Here is a 20,358-nt window from a genome sequence, read left to right on the forward strand (position 1 = left end):
CAGATAATGGCCACATTACTCGGACCAATCATAGCACGTTCTATCTTCAACCAATCGCGCTTCGTTTTACTATCAGGGCGGGACCATAGTCACAGTGCTCTCATGAGCATGGAATCAAGGCCACAAACTCTAAAAAAAAAACGGACGTCATCACAGGAATACTATGATTTAAGGTTTGTATCATTTTCTCTCTATAAACATGTGTAGTGTCTTGTTAAATGTCGACAGCTGAAAATTGCCCATTTGTAGAGTTTCCTAAAATCCAAACTTGGATTTTATAGTGTAGGAGGAAGAGTCAATTTCTTATTGCTCCACATCACAAAGACAGGAGTTTTAATAGAGCTGTGATATATTATGTCTGATGTACGACACCACAGTAAATTATTTACTGTAATGTTTTATCAAACAGCTAAATACATTCATGACCCCTGGAACATGACATTATAGGACATCCAATTGTTTGAGAGCAGAAATGAATTTAGACATCCTTTTACAGTAAAATTGCAAGTACATTTCTGGATTTTAATTTAGGTTGCAAATGGTATGCAGAATTGCAATTTAAATTTGAATTTAAGGAGGTAGAATTAAAATGAGGTTCAAAGAAATAGAAGACTGCTTAATTATAATTAAAATTCCAATATGATTTACCCAAAATCATGTTACAGTATACACCCAGGGATATTTCCAGATACATTAGGTGATATTAATAATCAATGTCTGAAATGCCACCTATAGAATTTATGTACTGTATATTTAATTATATTTAATAAATTAACTTAATTTTATGGACCATAGCAGAAATATATTTCCAAGAATGCTCTTATTTACCCCAAAGTCAGGAGCCAAACAATATGAAGGCATACAAAACGGAAACCTTGTCTATTTTAATGTTGTAATGATGTGCTGCTGCTGGCAATGGCAATGAAAAAGACTATGATGAAGTGTAGAGAACCCAAGTGCAGTTTATTATAAAAGTGAAATCCAAAAACCCTGACTACAAAAGAAAACATGAACTAGACTTGACTATGGCTTGACAACAAAGTTACATTCCCATCTACATTCAATACTTGACAAACGACAATGGAAAACATGAGGGCTTAAATACAAGACATGGGAGAACAAGACAAACAAGTTAACCAATGAACAAACAGAACTCTAACACGATAATTAAACAATAAACCAATGAAAACAAGACACATGAACATGGAGGGAAAACATTAAATCACATGACAAGGGATCACATGACATGAAACAGGAACTAAACTTTTCAAAATAAAAGTCTAAGCAAAAACACAGGAAATACATGACAGAATAAAAGTCTAAGCAAAAACACAGGGAACACGTAACAAATGCTGTGTTGAAATAATGAATTTTCTCTTTTGTGTGACTGTTGAATTTCTTTGAATCTTCATGTCATTTCAGTTCATCCTGGGGCATAGCCAATTTAATTCAAATTCCAACTCATGAATTGAAACCCTGAACTGGAGGGAGTTTATACAGGTATGTAAGTAGTTTGGACACAAATTAATTATTTCATGTGTGGATAGACATGAGAGGTTGAATGAGGACCTGAATCCATGGATGGCGTCACTCCATCTTTATAGAGTGGACAGATTCAGTGTCAGCACTGTTATCGCTATAATGGCAATACAAGGACATGTAGTATTGGAGGAGGGGGAAAGGAGTTATTGGTGGATGGAAAGGGCTGGAGAGGAAATACAGAAAGAAACTTGAGAAGTGTTATTTTACTGATCGATCAAGTATGATATATTTTCTGTTTGAAGCATTGAGATGCCAAAGCGGAAGAATATATTTTGGATTAGAATGATTTTGGAGCTTTTAGCCAGACTTGAAAATGAGCCAAGGACCTATTTTTTTTCCTCAGAGGGCATAAAGGATTTACTCAATACCAGCTTAATAATACATTATCTATAGCTCATCTTCTTGGCTCTTCGATTTGTCTCCTGTGCCCAGTGGATGGAGAACATGGATATTTTAGTAAATGCTGGACTATACATCAGTCTCTACTAGCTATATTTATATATTTGCATTGCAGCACACCAGACCTTTTGAAAACAGTCACACTTTCCTTTAGGTTTTGGAAGGTTCATAGACAATTAGCCCTTCAAATATGGTTTGCAATATGATAGTGGAATGAAATGATTATCAGAGGATACCACAATATTTCAAATTAATTAAGCCAAGGCAACAGACAAATCTTGCCACAACTTATCATGCAGCACTGTAATGACATTCCTCAATCATTTTAGTTAAACAATTTTGGCTAAGAATCGACATGCTATTTCTTAATGTGCATGTACCCTGAAATCAATCCCATTCTGCCAAATAACTGACAAGCGACATCCCCCATCACACATTTTTGCATCAATTCAAATGTGTTCACCTTTCCTTGTGGCACTACTGATAGTTTGTTGCATGAGCAATCTCAGAGACACAGGTAATTGCCCCATATAAGCCAGGAAGCAATAGCATTCACATAACCAATGGAGAGCGCAATTCGGAGGTCGCATTTCATTCTAAACTACATTTTTACTCCATTGACCGATTAGGGATGTGGTCTGGGTTAGGGGGTAGCGTTAATAATGCATTCCTGATGAAAGGATTACGTCATTTACAACTAAAAATTTAGCTGGCTTTTGGCACCACCCTGAGGTCATTTCACCTCATTAACACTTCCAGCTCTGGCCCCTGGGGGCAGTGGTTCAAATTTCAGTAAGTACAGACAAATTTCAGGAGCAGAACTTTCGATCTCCTGTTGCCAAATTCACAGTCTGTCTAGTTTAGCCTAAAGTAAACTTCAGTCAGACACAGGGCCCATAACGGAAATTTCGTCATCAGCAGAGTGCTCGAGCACTGAATACACGCGGCCCGATTTTTCTGACAGCGAGTCTTTGAACGTGCAGAATGTGCATGCGTCTGGAATTATTTGAACTAATTAGTGGGTCCACAAGGTAGAAAGTTGGTTGATTGCTCACCTTTGAGCCATTGCTGTCACAAAGAAGCGCTAGAAGAAGATGCAATTGCTGCTAAACAACAGGAGACAAATGTGGAAATGCCAACAGCGGATGTACACGTCAAGAGCGCATGTGTGAGGAGGTCAAGAGATATCTGCATTTGTATAACTTGAGCCTTGAAGGACTATAAAGACACCTTCATGCATCTAAACTCCTGAAGAGAAATCGTCCAGTATCTCAATGCAGTCGTAGCATGCATGTGCCAAATGCCTGTGTCTGCATGCACATGTCGAATGAAGTATACTTTGACAGGCTGGCATTCAACTGTACGTAGACACTAAGCGTTCATGTCAAAACAAAAGTATACTTTGAGCTTTAGGGTTTGTTCTGAACTCTAAGTATTAAGTATTATGGTGCATTTAATACAGCCCAAACCGGTTAATGTACAGACTCCATTTAAATGAATTAATGTAAATAATTTCAGCTTTAGGTGTGGTATCTATTTAAATTTTCTTTAAACTTTATACTTAAAAAAAAAAAAAAAAAAAAAAAAAAATTAATAAAGATAAAAGTTAGAAAATCTCTCACTGAATAACATTGATAAAATGTTCAGCTTTCAAAATGTAACAGATAGCGATGATGTCATGAAGCATCATTAAGTAAAAGATTAAGCATCATTTGTTTGCAAATGTTGCATGGGGCCAGTTGCATAAAACTGTTTTAGACTGGTCTTACAAGTTAAATTTTGGTCTTAACTTTTTCAGTCAGTTTCATAAAAACTTACATTGTTCTAATTTAAGACCAAAATGTAAGACAGCAGACCCCTAGACTAACTTTTGTTTACATTCCATGTTGCCATGGAAAAAAAACTGTCAGCTGATCCAATGGGAGCTTCTGTTGAGCGCTAAAGGGGCTTCAGTTGAGATTTTGTAGAAGACTTTGATTTCTACGATGGTTACACAATTCCTTATGTGTTTTTTTATTTTTATTTATTTATTTTATTTGGGTTAAAATCACTAAATTTGTTCATTACAACTGATTTTGAAGCAATGCATTATTCTAACAGGCAAATATTTTCAGCAGGAAAACTGTGTTGTGCGGGCATTTTTTAAAGTCGTTTCCCACAATGCAATGCGAATTAGACTGTCTTACTAAAGACAACTGTGAGCTATGCAACACGCCTTCTATGGCGTCTTTAGCTTGTCAGACTAATTGTTTGATGAATTCTTAAGTTTATGGTTGTTAATGCAACATGCCCATAGTTTGATATTTAGTCATTCATTAACATTTTTGGTCTGGCTTAAGCGTCCAAATACTTTTTGGGGCCACTGTGAGCAGATATTTGAGAGCTACCATCTCTGATTAGCTAAATATCCATCACTTCATTCAGGTGTGAGAGCAGAAAAGAGATTGAAACATAAGAAAGAAGAAATTTAACCATGCTAAAGTCTATTTAGCAGCCATAAATTTCAAAATCATGATGAAGCCACATCAGAAAAGAAAATTTAAAGAGCTTTCTTTGCCAAAAAACAAAACAAAACAAAAACTTCACACTCAAATCTGAAAAGTGTTGAGCTGGGTAACTGTCCTGTCCTTCCTGGGGTCAAAGGATGATTTTGACCTAAGCAGAAGTGAAGGCTTGAGTCTCATGTTATAGACTGTGAAGATGTACAGTAGACAAGCTTCAGTGGAGAAGCTTCTCTCTCTCTCTCTCTCTCTCTCTCTCTCTCTCTCTCTCTCTCTCTCTCTCTCTCTCTCTCTCTCTCTGTCGGAGTGCATGGTGGGAGCGGGTGAGTGGAGCGAGCGTGTGGTAGTGCGTGTGTTTTCGTGCCCGCTGAGGCTATTAGGAGTGCTCTTTTCTCTATTATTTCTTACTTTTATGCTTAAAAATACAATCTGTTGAACATCAGTTGGATAAAACCACATATATATTACTGGGTGCCAAAATCCAGTGTTTCACTGGGAAGCATGGCGACCCAGGGTGTGAATGTATTGGATTCACTCAAGCTGCGTCACGGAGTTAAGGTGGTGTCCGCGGGGAGCGTGGAGGAGTGTAGTTTGGCTATAGGAGATGTAGTCGGTCATGTGTGTGTGTTAGCGGCATCAAGGATGAATAATTAAATCGTTTTGCTCTTGAGCAAAATGGAAAAAGCAAACAAGGTAGGGGAGAAAGGCATAGAAATACACTTTTTTTTTTTTTTTTTTTTATCCCGGTGCTTCCTCTTTCCACCCCTGCTAAAAAAAGTCACTCTATCAAACATACCTCCCTTCAGCAAAGACGAGATGCTGGCACAATAATTGTCACGTTTTGGTAAAATAGTTGCTCCCGTGAAAAAGATCGCAATAGGGAGTAAATCAGGTCTAGTAAAACATGTAGTATCTTTCAGGTGATTTTTACTTATATGATTTTAAAGGATAACAGAACTGAACTTGATATAAATCTTAAACTTAGATTGGATGAATCTGATTACACTGTTCTTGTTACGACTGGCATGATGAGATGTTTTGGGTGCGGCAAAGCTCTCCCAAACTGCCGTATCCGGCTCGTCTTTATCCCTGTCCTCGGCTGATTAGCCCAATTGGGGCCCAGGAGTGCGCAGAAGATGAACCAGACAGTGATTAGAGAGTCCCAAAACTGCTCTAGAGACAGAGTGATATGCATCCTTTAATGTAGTGTAACAGTGATCCAGTATATTTCTGTCTCTGGTTGGGCATGTAATGTGCTGTTTGTATTTGGGCAGTTCATGTGTGAGATTTGCTTTGTTAATATCCCCAAGAATAATAATAAATGAGTCCAGGTATTGTTGTTCCATGTCTATGATCTGATCAGCCAGCTGATTCAGCACTGCATCACACACGCGTGTGGAGGAATGTAAACACTCACCAGAATAAATGAGGAAAACTCCTGTGGCGAGTAGAAAGGCTTACAGATGAGGAAGAGCACTTCTTAATTAGGGCAGCACATCTTCTTCAACACTGTTATATCTGTACACCAACTTGCATTGATGTAAAAGCATGTTCCATTGCCTCTTGTTTTCCCAATAACTCTGCGATGCGATCCGCTCTGATCAGCTGAACAGAAAGTGTAAACCAGGGAGAAAGCTCCGTGAAGGATATGGATCAGGCTGTTTTTAAAAAACCTTTGAAGAGGACAATGGGGCTGTAATAAAACAAGCAAGAAAAACAGGAAAAGGACAAAATGAGAATAATTTAGATGATGTTGGAAGTGAGAGTGATTTCTCTGATTCCAATGTTTCTGTTTGTTCTCAGAGTAGTTGGACATGTCTTGATTATGAAGCAGATGAAATCAAAAAGATCTTGAAACTAACCAAGAATTTAAGAGGAGTACAAATTGTGGAATATTTTCCAGATTTTCAGTGACTCGTTGAAAATATTAAGTGTCTAATGAGTGAGGGATGGTTCACAGATAAAGAAGTGAGAGAAGAAGAGAAAAGAAAGGACTGCAGAAAAAGAGCAGAGATGTATGAAGTAATGAAAGAAAACAGAATTGATGTTTTACTTGCACAGGAAACACATAGGGATGAGAGAAATGCTTCTTACTGAGCTAAGGAATGGAGTGATCTCTCTTGTTTAAGCCATAACAGGGTTTCAGCGTTACAATGTGCCAGAATTTCAGCCAATCAGAAATGAGGGGATAATTTTACTGGTAAAACATCATGGGATATCTAAAGGGGGATCATACTGCTAATCAGAACAGGCAGAAGAGAAGGGGATAGTTTGTTTTCAAGAAAGGAAATGTGTAGGAAACTATGACAACATGCAAGTAGCTCTTTTGTTGACTGAAAGGGGTCATGTCATGAGGAATCAAATTGTCCTTGATATTTTGACATAAGTCATTGTGCTATAAAAACATACTGTAAGTTTCAGAACTAAAAATATCCTCTCCAGCCCAAAAAGAGCATTTATTGTTTCCAACCTGCTAAAATGACTAGTTTTGAAATCGCCCCCCTTGTGATGTGAAAGATAGGACTCATTTGCATAGTCCCCACCTCCACACCATACATAACTGTTGCGGCTGGTGAGTTGACAGAGAGAGAAAGTGGCTAGGATACTGCAACAATGAAAGTGGTACTATTGTAACTGTAGTTTGCTTTTAACCAGCGAAAAGAGTAAAGTTAGGTCCCCAGACATTGTTGTGTTCCTGGTTGTGTATCTTTGCAGAGCATTCTAAAGGGTCCCAACGTTAGGAATAAGTGACTAATTCTAACGAAGATCCTGAACAATGTAGGATTATACATTTGAATTCTTTGGATGGATGAATTCTTTTTAGAACCAAGGTTTCAGGCTTTCCAAAGAAATTTGTATTGAAAGATGGAGCAGTGCCAACAATGTTGGACACAACAGTAATGCTGGTGAGTAACAAGTATAATTCTAATGTTTCATCTGCCTGTGTTTGTTTGATATTTAAAGGACTGTATAGTCAGCTATATTTAATCGCAAAATAAACCATCACAAAGGGGAGCGGATTGTGCGTATTACATGGATACTTACCAAAGAAATACATAATTCCTCATGAAATATTGATTTGAGATGAAATTGTTTAAATATACCAGAAGAACACAGAGCGCAAAGGAAAACAATGAAGTTTATGGCAGTAAGACTTCTTATCTGTCATATTAGCCATGATGTCCCGTATTTTAGCCGAAATTAATGCATCGGGACACACATTTTTTCAGTTTTCTATTGTTATTTCAGTCAAATGAATAACTGTTGAATTGTGTGCTTTACATATGTAGTCGGTGGGTTGTAAAGAAACAACACAGGATACAAAAATATCTTTTGGGGGTTTTATTCTGATGGCTGTTGAAAAAAGAGAAAAAAACAGCGATGGATGGGGCTGTATATAATTATTATTATTTTTTTTTTTTACGGAAATGAAATACAAAAATGAAATATGGTTCAACAAATTACGGTAGAAGCCAGTCCTTGCATGTGCAGCAAATGTGGTCAAACTCCACACATGCAATCCATATGCATCCCAATGAATTCTTAACTGATGAACAAAACCGGGAGGTCTCTTCACAATGTATGTTCTCATGTTTATAACACAAGAAAGTGCCGGAAAGCGGGTGTCGCAAAACTCTGGTTATTAAAGGGGCCACGTCTAATTTATGACGAGTTAAATAACATGAAATTTCTCCACTTGGCTATATTCTGTATCAGACCTTTGGGTAGGGACAAAATACAGGATTTATGGGGTCCTACTGTATACAATTACTTTTAGCTGGGGAGAATATAGCCAAGAGTTGATGCCACTTTAATTTCTGTCATTCTTTTCTGCTTTACGAAGTCTCCTACTGGCATAAGCTATGACTCTCCTACACTCACCCTGCTGCTGGTATAAGACAGCACCCAGGCCTTCACTGCTCGCATCAGTCTCCAATGTGAAAGAAAGACTGAAATCCTAACACAGGAGCAGAAGTGAGCTTCTCCTTCAGCAGCTCAAACGCTGATTGGCACACTGATGACCACAAAGCACTAAACTCTCTCTTTGTGGCACCAAACTGCTTGATACACATGTTCACTAAATCATGAAGGGGGCCGACAATTCTATAAAAACCCTCAATTAACTTTCTGTAGTAACTATAGAACCCTAAGAACTAGCATAATTCCTTAACTGTACTGGGAATTTTCCATTGCTTGACCGCTTCAACTTTACCTGGATCAGTACCAATACCTCAAGCTGAGATCTGATGACCTAAGAAAGTTACTTCTTGCTGCAAGAATTTACACTTTTCAGGCTTAACTTTAAGACCTGTTTCTTTTAAAGACTACTTCCGGTCTCTTGAGTGCTCAGGGAAAGTGGGCAAGTTCACTAGTACAGTGCATCCGGAAAGTATTCACAGCGCTTCACTTTTTCCACATTTTGTTATGTTACAGCCGTATTCCAAAATGGATTAAATTCATTATTTTCCTCAATATTCTACAAACAATACCCCATAATGACAACGTAAAAGAAGTTTGTTTGAAATCTTTGCAAATTTATTAAAAATAAAAAACGAAAAAAATCACATGTACATAAGTATTCACAGCCTTTGCTCAATACTTTGTTGAAGCACCTTTGGCACCAATTACAGCCTCAAGTCTTTTTGAGTATGATGCTACAAGCTTGGCACACCTATTTTTGGGCAGTTTCTCCCATTCTTCTTTGCAGGACCTCTCAAGCTCCATCAGGTTGGATGGGGAGTGTCGGTGCACAGCAATTTTCAGATCTCTCCAGAGATGTTCAATCGGGTTCAAGTCTGGGCTCTGGCTGGGCCACTCAAGGACATTCACAGAGTTGTCCCGTAGCCACTCCTTTGCTATCTTGGCTGTGTGCTTAAGGTCGTTGTCCTGTTGGAAGATGAACCTTCGCCCCAGTCTGAGGTCCAGAGCGCTCTGGAGCAGGTTTTCATCAAGGATGTCTCTGTGCATTGCTGCATTCATCTTTCCCTCAATCCTGACTAATCTCCCAGTTCCTGCTGCTAAAAAACATCCCCACAGCATGATGCTGCCACCACCATGCTTCACTGTAGGATTGGTATTGGCCAGGTGATGAGCAGTGCCTGGTTTCCTCCAGACATGACGCTTGCCATTCAGGCCAACGAGTTCAATCTTTGTTTCTCATGGTCTGAGAGTCCTTCAGGTGCCTTTTGGCAAACTCCAGGCGGGCTGTCATGTGCCTTTTACTGAGGAGTGGCTTCCATCTGGCCACTCTACCATACAGGCCTGATTGGTGGAGTGCTGCAGAGATGGTTGTTCTTCTGGAAGTTTCTCCTCTCTCCACAGAGAAATGCTGGAGCTCTGTCAGAGTGACCATCAGGTTCTTGGTCACCTCCCTGACTAAGGCCCTTCTCCCCTGATCGCTCAGTTTGGCCAGGTGGCCAGCTCTAGGAAGAGTCCTGGTGGTTCCAAACTTCTTCCATTTATGGATGATGGAGGCCACTGTGCTCACTGGGACCTTCAATGCTGCAGAAATCTTTCTGTATCCTTCCCCAGATCTGTGCCTCGATACAATCCTGTCTCGGAGGTCTACAGACAATTCCTTGGACTTCATGGCTTGGTTTGTGCTCTGACATGCACTGTTAACTGTGGGACCTTATTTAGACAGGAGTGTGCCTTTCCAAATCATGTCCAATCATCTGAATTTACCACAGGTGGACTCTAATCAAGTTGTAGAAACATCTCAAAGGTGATCAGTGGAAACAGAATGCACCTGAGCTCAATTTTGAGTGTCATGGCAAAGGCTGTGAATACTTATGTACATGTGATTTTTTTCGCTTTTTATTTTTAATAAATTTGCAAAGATTTCAAACAAACTTCTTTCACGTTGTCATTATGGGGTATTGTTTGTAGAATTTTGTGGAAAATAATGAATTTAATCAATTTTGGAATAAGGCTGTAACATAACAAAATGTGGAAAAAGTGAAGCGCTGTGAATACTTTCCGGATGCACTGTATGTCATCAAGGTACACTAGCATGATCTGAAAAATTTGATCACCCATGGAAGCCTGCATAAGGTGTTGAAACGTCGAAGGTCTATTGCAAACCCCAAAGGAAATCAGAGAATACTCAAAGATCCCAAATGGAGTCGTAATGCAGTCGTATGCCTGTCTCGCTCGTGGACAGCAACCTGATGAAATCCACTAGCTAAATCAATGGAAGAAAAGAACTTTGCTCCTTGTAGTGCATCAAAGCTTTTGTCTATCCTATGCAGAGCAAATGCATCTTGCTTGGTCTTTAAGTTCAGCTGCCTGTAATCGACACAAAGCCTGAGACTGCCATCAGTTTTCCTAACTAGCACGATAAGTGAAGCATAAGCACTAGTAGGTAGGATAAGCCTATAAGGCTGGGCTACCGGTACATCATCCACCACGTGAAGCTCATGTTGCACTTTGTCATTAAAACCAAGGTCTTTATCCACGAGAGCAAAAATATCAGAGTACTTCAACAAATCACTCAGCTCTACCTGCTGTTCAGAAGTACCACCAATGTGTAGCTTGTTGAGAAACTCTTTGGAGCTGTCCTCCAATAAATTATTGTCTTTTGTATTTACAGTGATCTCTTCGATATCTGACAAAATTCTCTGTAATCTTACCTCACACATCTCATTCGACTTCACATTCTCGACATGAGACAGAGTACCAAGTCTGGTTCTGGCCTGTAACCATTTACTGTATCCTCTGGGGAGAGGTTCACAACCTGTACAGGAAAACACAGTTTCTCTGAAGACACAACAGAGGGAACAACATACAGACCACCAGGTAAGGGTGTGTTCACTGGTTCTAACAGGAAGTCACATGAACCATAATTTAACATACTCTTTGCTCCCTTGACTATTACTGATGTAATTGAGGAAGCAGGTATGTGTACCATGTCTTTTCCAGCTAATCTGACTACGCTTCGCTTCTCTAGACTGCTGGCACTCTGCATCTGCTGAAATGCCTCCCTCCAATCAGACTGCAACTCTCCACCTAGGGTAGTATCAAACTCTGCATGAACCAGTGTTCATGCCAATGAGGGCTGGTATCAGCAGAAGATTTCTGTAAGTCTCTTACTACCAGAAAACCACACTCTGGTAGGGTAATAATTATAATTTTCTTTATTTATCACACATTTGCACATATACAGTGAAATTCTTCTTTTTCACATATCCCAGCTAAGCTGGGGTCAGAGTGCAGGGTCAGCCATGATACAGCGCCCCTGGAGCAGATAGGGTCAAGGGCCTTGCTCAAGGGCCCAACAGTGGCATCTTGGCGGTGCTGGGGCTTGAACCCCCAACCTTCTGATCAGTAACCCAGAGCCTTAACCGCTGAGCCACCACTGACCCATGGGTTCAACCTCCAACACAAGATAACCTAGGTAAGGTATGACTAAACCATTGGCAGCTGTAATATTCAGCCAACCTACTGTAGACAGCATATCTTAATCCTCCCCATACAGGTGTTCTCTGAAGAAACTCTCAGAAATAGTACTGATTTGGCTTCCTGTATCAAGTAAACAAGAGGCCATTACTCCACTGATCTTTAGATTAGTGACAGGACATTTTCCTATAGCATGCTCAAGTAGTCAGTCATGACAAGTATCGATATTGGCTGAGCCTATGGACTGCCGTCGCACTGCCTGGCTCCCTGCTGCACTGACAATTTAGCATTCTCTGTGACAGTCTGTTTGTTTTTCTTCACACACCTCTTAGCTATGTGTCCTATACCATTACACCGGAAACATATTGTCTGGGCATAATCTGTAAACCTTGGCTGCATCTTGGCTTTACTATGAGCCATAGACAATATAGACATCGAAGACAGTACGTAACAGCAAAATTCGTCCGTGTAATGTATGGTCATAGAGTTACAATGTTCCGCAATTACTATAATGCATGATTTTAAAGAGTATGTATATTTTAAAGCTCGCATTACATAACCAGTTACAATTACAAGATTATTCCAGATCAATATTTAAGTCCTTTTTTACTATACATTTCCACTTCCACATTCTTCTTCCCTTTTTTTTAAAATTCAAATTCTTCTTGCATATTGCCACCTACTGGTCAGGGCTGGTCAAAGGTGGAAATTTAAAGTAAAAAAGTACTTAAAAATTGACCTGTTTCTTACCCACACCTATCATATCGCTTCTGAAGAGATGGACTAAACCACTGCAGTTTTATGGATTACTTTTATGCTGCCTTTATATGCTTTTTGGAGTTTCAAACTTCTGCCCACCATTTGCTTGCATTATATGGACCTACAGAGCTGAAATATTCTTCTAAAACTCCTCATTTGTGTTCTGCAAAAAAAGAAAGTCATACACATATGGGATGGCCTGAGAGTGAGTAAATTATGATAAGTTTCATTATTTTCTTTTCCTTTATCAAACCATATAAATTAAATTTTGACTGCCAAAATGTGTGTTCTCACTTAGGAAGGAGAGAGAGACAGAGAGAGAGAGAGAGAGAGAGAGAGAGAGAGAGAGAGAGAGAGATTGATTCAGTGTTCATCACAGACAGGCGAGCAAAGCTATAGAGACCAGCCCAACCAAACACACTGAATCACTGAATACTGTATGAGTCCACTGTAAATCTCCACAGATACCCACCTCCCCTCCTTAAAGGAATAAAACTCAATCTTTTTTCCAAACCAAACCAAACTTTGGATTTAATTTTTGGGTGAGTAAGCAGGAAGAATCTCTGCCTGAAAGTGAATTTTATTTCAAAGAACTGTTTTGCAACATCTGGACGACATAATAACATGCACATTCATTGTCTCTGGCTATGCTCATAAAAAATTATACAACACATTAAAAGTATTACATTACATGGAAGTCAGTTGTAAATGCATGATGGGCCAATTACAGTGATGCATGCTTTTTTCATTGTGCAGAGTGAATTAGCAAGGAACAAAACACACAAGCAATTGGTCTCGCTCCAGAATGAATAGCTATCTGATATAATAAAAACTTAAAGAGAAATAAATTCACAGTTTTGTCAGAGATACAGTTTCATCACACAAATGATGTTCTTATGAAAGGTCCATTGTCAGTTCAAATCTGGCTATTGATTAATTTGAATGGTTTCCATCTAAGCATGGACTTAATTTAAAACCATGTAAATGCCAGAGTAGCCTACCCCAAAAAGATGACAAAATTAACTTTAAGTAGATATACACATTTAAAATTTACACTCTTTCTCTTAAAGGAAAACAGACCGAAAATATTGATGACTCTTTGCATTGCACAGATTCAGATGTTCTCTACAATAAGAATGTCCCTCTTCCTGCAACCTGCTAACAAGTAGCAAACAGTGGTTCCTGGCTGTGACGTAGCTAAGGGCACAAGAACTTCAAAATATCCCACCCATGTCTTTCTATCTAAACCCTTATTCAACTTAATCAAACACTTTCTTATGTCTCCATCTTTCTCATCCTCTTTCACCTCTCAATTTTGCTCTACCTTCTCAAGAACCTTTATGTTCTGTGTGTTTATCCATTAGATTACAGCTTGCCTCTACTCCCCAGGGATGCCTGTCAGGTGATCCACATTCACATTTAATATGTATGACAGGCAATTACTCAGGAATGGGCCTTCTATCTCTTTGTCGGCCAGCTCCCCAGATTCCCCAATGTCTCTGCCACTCTCTCTCTCTGCACTAATCTGATTGACACGTTCTAATATAGAATTCTGCTGGAGCTCTGGGGTCATGTGCTTCCAGTGTGTCACCTCGACTGAATAAAATATCCTGTAGAGAGGGCGATGAGTTTAAACTCACTTGAAGTCACAAAAATCAGGACAATAAATTTCAATGGAGTGATTTAACTGAGTAATATACAAATATATAGAAATGTTTCTTGCATTATTCTTGATCAATTTAATGCATACTTAGTGAAAATAAGCATACTTTAAAAAAAATGTGTTATATACAGGGCATTCATAAAGTATTCAGACCCCTTGTAAGGATGAAGTAGGCTGAGTGGGATCCATTTGCAGATATTTATTAGAGGGGTTGCTCAAACAATTCAAACAGTATTCTTTAAATGTAGTCAGGTCACAGGCTTGAGTCAAAACACAGATAAATCGGTCCTCAGGCAACAAATCCAAAAACAGTAATCAGAGACGTAAATCCAGCAAACGTAAGCAATGATCACAACAATAGACAAAACAATGGCAGAGAAACAACACTTGGTAAGGCAGATAACTGGCAATACTTCGCAAGGTGATACTGTGGGCATATGGCTTATATACATGGAGAATGTCCAAACAGTAACTGATGTGGCAGGAACAGGAAGTGACAAGAGTTCAATATTCAGGTGAGGGCTCCCTCTGGTGGATGGGAGCCTGTTCAGACATTACAGATTACCCCCCTTTAAAAACACCTCCAGGTGTTCCTCTCCTGGGGCGACCTCTTGATCTGGGGGCCGGGGCAATCTGGATGGGCTTGATGAAAGTCTCTGATGAGTGATGGGTCCAAGATGTCTTTGGCTGGTATCCAAAATCTCTCCTCTGGGCCGTATCCCTCCCAGTCCATGAGGTATTGAAGTTGACCACCCCTCCTGCGAGAATCAAGAATCTCCCGAACTAGGTAGGCAGGAGCTCCATCGATTTCAAGTGTTGGAGGAGGTCCCTCGTCAGTAGCCTCAGGACTCGTGATTCGTGGACTGGTTTCAGATAGGGACACATGGAAAGGAGAGATGCGGTAAATGGCAGGCAATTCTAAATGGTATGTTACAGGATTAACTTGACGTAAAATCTTGAAGGGACCTACATACCTGGGACTTAGCTTTTTGCAGGGGAGTTTCAAGCGTAGGTCCTGAGTAGAAAGCCACACCATTTGACCTGGTTGATCCTCAGGATGAGGGCGTTGGTGTCGGTCAGCTTGGATCTTTTGAGACCAAATGGCTCGTTGAAGACGGACATGAGCACTGTTCCAGACTAGCTCACTTTTTCTAATCCAATCGTCCACGGCAGGCACTTCGGAAGGCTCCCCAGACCAAGGGAATAGGGGAGGTTGATATCCCAGGACACATTGGAAGGGGGTCAAACCCATAGAAGAGTGTGTGAGGGAGTTTTGGGCATACTCTGCCCATGGAAGGAAGATGCTCCACTTCTCCTGTTCCTTACTAAAGTACAACCTTAGATATCTACCAATTTCCTGATTGAGACACTCCACTTGTACATTAGCCTGTGGATGGTATCCAGAGGCAGACTGACGTTGATGTTGAGTAGTTGGCAGAAGGCTCTCCATACTCTTTGAAGTGAACTGTGGTCCTTGATCAGTGACTATGTCATCAGGTAATCCATAGATTCAAAACACTTGATTGAACATTACTTGAGTAGTTTCCATGGCAGTGGGTAGACCCTTCAAAGGTATAAGATGGCATGATTTTGAGAAGCGATCAATGGTGACCATGATGGTGGTGGATCCTTGAGAGTTAGGCAGATCAGTGACGAAATCAATGGACAAGCGAGACCAGGGTCGTTGTGGAATGGGTAGTGGTTCTAGTAGTCCTGCAGGTAGTTGATGAGGTGTGCGGGATTGTGCACAGGTCTGACAGGCACTTACATAGTTCTTGATGTCAATGGATAGTGTTGGCCACCAGTAATAGTACGGTTAATTCCAGGATGTCCAGAGGACAGTGATGTGTGAACCCATTGAATAATTCTGTTGTGTAGTTGTGTAGAAGAAGAGTGCCCATGTGGCCTGGCGAGGATTTAATCTCTTGGCTTCCTTGATGTATTCCAGATTTTTGTGATCAGTGCGGACTTGAAATGGATGAAGTGCGCCTTCTAACCAGTGTCTCCACTCCTCTAGAGCGGCCTTGATAGATAGTAATTCTTTGTTACCAATGTCGTAATTGTGCTCTGCTGATGTTAATTTCCGGGAGAAGAATGCACAGGGGTGTAGTTTGCCTGGGTTTCCATGACGTTGGGAAAGGACAGCACCAATTACAGTATCAGAGGCGTCGACTTCTACGATGAAGGGAACTTGAGGGTCGGGATGCTTGAGAATGGGGGCAGAGGTAAAACTGGACTTGAGTCTATGAGGGTGGTTGATGCTGCCTCTGTCCATGCCAATTTCTTGGGTTTACCTTTAAGAAGAGAGGTGATGGGTGCAGCAATGGTACTGTAGTTACGGATGAATCTGTGGTAGAAATTAGGGAAGCCTATAAATCGTTGTAATTCCTTTACCGTGGTGGGTGTGGGCCAGTCAATGACAGCTTTTACCTTGGTGAGATCCATCTCCACTCCAGAGTGGCTAATATTATACCCCAAGAATGTAGTGGAAAGGACATGAAATTCACACTTCTCGGCTTTGACGAAAAGATTGTTCAGGAGAAGACGTGACAAGACATTCCTTACTTGGTCAATATGCTCCTCCATAGACCGGGAATATATCAGAATGTCGTCTATATAGACTATCACATATTGATTTAGGAGGTCTTTGAAGACCTCATTGACAAAAGATTGGAAGACAGAAGGTGAGTTGGATAGTCCGTATGGCATTACCAAGTATTCATAGTGCCCCCTGGTGGTGAGAAAGGCGGTCTTCCATTCATCATCCTCTCGTATTATGATGAGGTTCTAAGCAGATCTGTGGTCCAATTTAGTGAAGTACCTAGCCTCTCGTAATTGTTCTAGGGAAGAAGGAATAAGTGGGAGTGGATGGCGATTCTTGACATTAATTGCGTTGAGTGCACGATAGTCAATACAAGGTCTTAAGCCGCCATCTTTCTTGCCAATAAAGAAGAATCCAGAAGCAGCTGGAGAAGTAGAGGGTCTAATAAATCCATAAGATAAGGCCTCGTCAATGTACTCCTCCATGGCCTTGGTCTCTGGGATGGACAATGGGTAAACACAGCTTTTGGGTGGAGAAGTGTTAGGAAAAAGGTCTATAGCACAGTCACAGGATCGATGAGGAGGTAACTGGGTGGCCCTCTCCTTTCTAAAAACCTCAGCCAAGTCAGCATACTCATTGGGGATATTGTTCGGCAATGAAGGGAGGTTCTCGGTGAGATGAGTTGTGCAGACTGTAAACTTAGGTGGCAGATCCAGACAGTGGAGATGACAGTGAGGAGACCAACGGATTAAATCCTTGTTCTTCCATGAAAACTGGGGTTCGTGAGCGGATAACCAGGGATATCAGAGAATCGCTGGGTTTCGTGGTGAAGAAATGACATACAGAGTGATTTGTTCAATGTGAAGCAGACCGACTTAGAGTTTTATAGGAAGAGTTTGATGAGTGATATGACCTTTACCGATGGGACCATCCATCATCAACAGCAGTTACTGTAATAGGTGATTCACACTTGGTCGTGGGGATGTTCAATTGCTTCACTAAGTCCTGATGTATAACACTGGCAGCAGCTCCAGAGCCTATTAAAGCTGAAAAATGATATTCTTGGTTAGCTATGGACAAAATGATGGGTAGTGACAAGCCTTAACTGATTGTTAGAGGATTAAAGATGTGACTCATTCGATAACGTTGTGTAGTAGGTTTGACGGGGCAGTTGGAACAGCGATGACCTGGTTCACCACAGTAGAAACAGAGGTTATGGAGTAATCGTCTTCTACGTTCATCTTGAGACACACAAGTTTGTCCTATTTGCATAGACTCCATAGGTTGGTGCTGACTTGGTACCTGAACTGAGGTTGTAGGTACATGACATGGCAAGGAGGTATTGAAACGTAGTTGTGATCGTGAGAGATTGTCTAGTCTGATAGTGAGGGTAATGTATTGAGAGAAGTCAAGGGAGTTATCTCTGCACACCAATTCTGCCTGAAATTTGGCTGACAGACTAGAACGAAAGATATGTTTCAACTCAATGTCATTAAATCCACTTTGTGCTGCAAGAGTGCGAAACTGTATGGCATGGTCGGAAGCAGAGTTATTGCCTTGGTATAACTGAGTGAGCTGAGTTGCTGCATCCATGCTAACTGCAGGGAATTGAAAAACATCACGAATCAACGTAGAAATATGACTGTAAGTTTGTTGAATAAGTGTATCATGATTCCAAATAGCCGTAGCCCACTCTAATGCCTTTCCAGTTAGTAAAGTCATGATAAACAAGCATTTCAACTTATCCTGGTTAAATACATCAGGTTGGTTTGAGAAGTAAATCGAGCATTGTTGTAGGAAACCAGTACAGTTATCAGGAGAGCTGTCAAACTTATCGGGAAGAGCAAATCTTACCGGATCATGGCGCGGTGTAGGAAGAGACCAAATATATTGTGGTAGCTGGTCATTGGCGGTTTGAAGCGTTAGCAGTTGATGTTGAAAACCCTTGAGTACCTCATTCTGATACCCGATGGTTGAATGGAGTTGAGAGACATCCGCTGGATCCGAGCCGGGCGAAGTATTCTATAAGGATGAGGTAGGCTGAGTGGGATCCATTTGTGGATATTTATTAGAGGGGTTGCTCAAACAATTCAAACAGTATTCTTTAAACCTAGTCAGGTCACAGGCTTGGGTCAAAACACAGATAAATTGGTCCTCAGGCAACAAATCCAAAAACAGTAATCCAGAGACGTAAATCCAGCAAACGTAAGCAATGGTCATAACAATAGACAAAAAAATGGCAGATAACTGGCAATACTTCACAAGGAGATACTGTGGGCATATGGCTTATATATATGGAGAATGTCCAAACAGAAACTGATGTGGCAGGAACAGGATGTGACAAGAGTTCAATATTCAGGTGAGGGCTTCCTCTGGTGGATGGGAGGCTATTCAGACCTTACACCCCTTTATTTATTTTTTTCATTTATTTTTTCTTATGTTGTATGTAAATATTTAAAGATAATTATTTCATAATTTAATTATTGTTATTTGAGGGACTTTCTCAGCAGATATTTATATATGCGATTAATTCGATTAATTAATCGGGACACCATGTAATTAATTTGATTAAAAATTTTAATCGATTGACAGCCCTAATATATATGTACAGTGCATTCATAAAGTATTCAGACCCCTTCATTTTTACACATTTTGTTGTGATGCAGCCTTATGCTAAAATGCTTTAAATTATTATATTTTCATATCAATCTACACTCCATACCCCATAATGACAAAGAAAAAAACATATTTTTTATAACTTTGCAAATTTATTAAAAAGAAAAAATGAAATATCACATTGATATATGTAAGTATTCAGATTGTTTGCCATGACACTTGAAATTTGGCTCAGATGCATCCCATTTCTCTGGTTTATCTTTGAGATGTTTCTACACTTTAACTGGAGTCCACCTTGGCAAATTCAATTGATTGGACATGATTTGGAAAGGCACACACCTGTCTATATAAGGTCTCACAGCTGAAAATGCATACCAGAGCAAAAACCAAGCCATGAGGTCAAAGGAACTGCCTGCAGAGCTCAGAGACAGGATTGTGTCAAGGCGTTTTGGCTGCACTGAAGGTTCCCAAGAGCACAGTGGCCTCCATAATTCTTAAATGGAAGAAGTTTGGAACAACCAGGACTCTTACAAGAGCTGGCTGCCCAGCCAAATTGAGCAACCTGGGGAGATGGGCCTTGGTAAGAGAGGTGACCAAGAACCCAATGGTCACTCTGGCTGAGCTCCAGAGATCATGTGTGGAGATGGGAGAAACTTGAAGAAGGATAACCATCACTGCAAAAAAGCACCTAAAGGATTCTCAGACTGTGAGAAACAAGATTATCTGGTCTGATGAAACGAAGACTGAACTGTTTGGCCTCAATTCTAAGCGTCATGTCTGGAGGAAACCATGCACCACCCATTATCTGCACAATACCATCCCAACGGTGAAGCATAGTGGTGGTAGCATCATGCTGTGGGGGTGATTTTCAGCATCAGGGACTGGGGGACTGGTTAGGGTTGAAGGAAAGTTGAATGCAGCAAAATACAGAGATATAC

This window comes from Myxocyprinus asiaticus, chromosome 30, assembly GCF_019703515.2.
Source record: "Myxocyprinus asiaticus isolate MX2 ecotype Aquarium Trade chromosome 30, UBuf_Myxa_2, whole genome shotgun sequence".
In the NCBI taxonomy this organism is placed as follows: Eukaryota; Metazoa; Chordata; class Actinopteri; order Cypriniformes; family Catostomidae; genus Myxocyprinus; species Myxocyprinus asiaticus.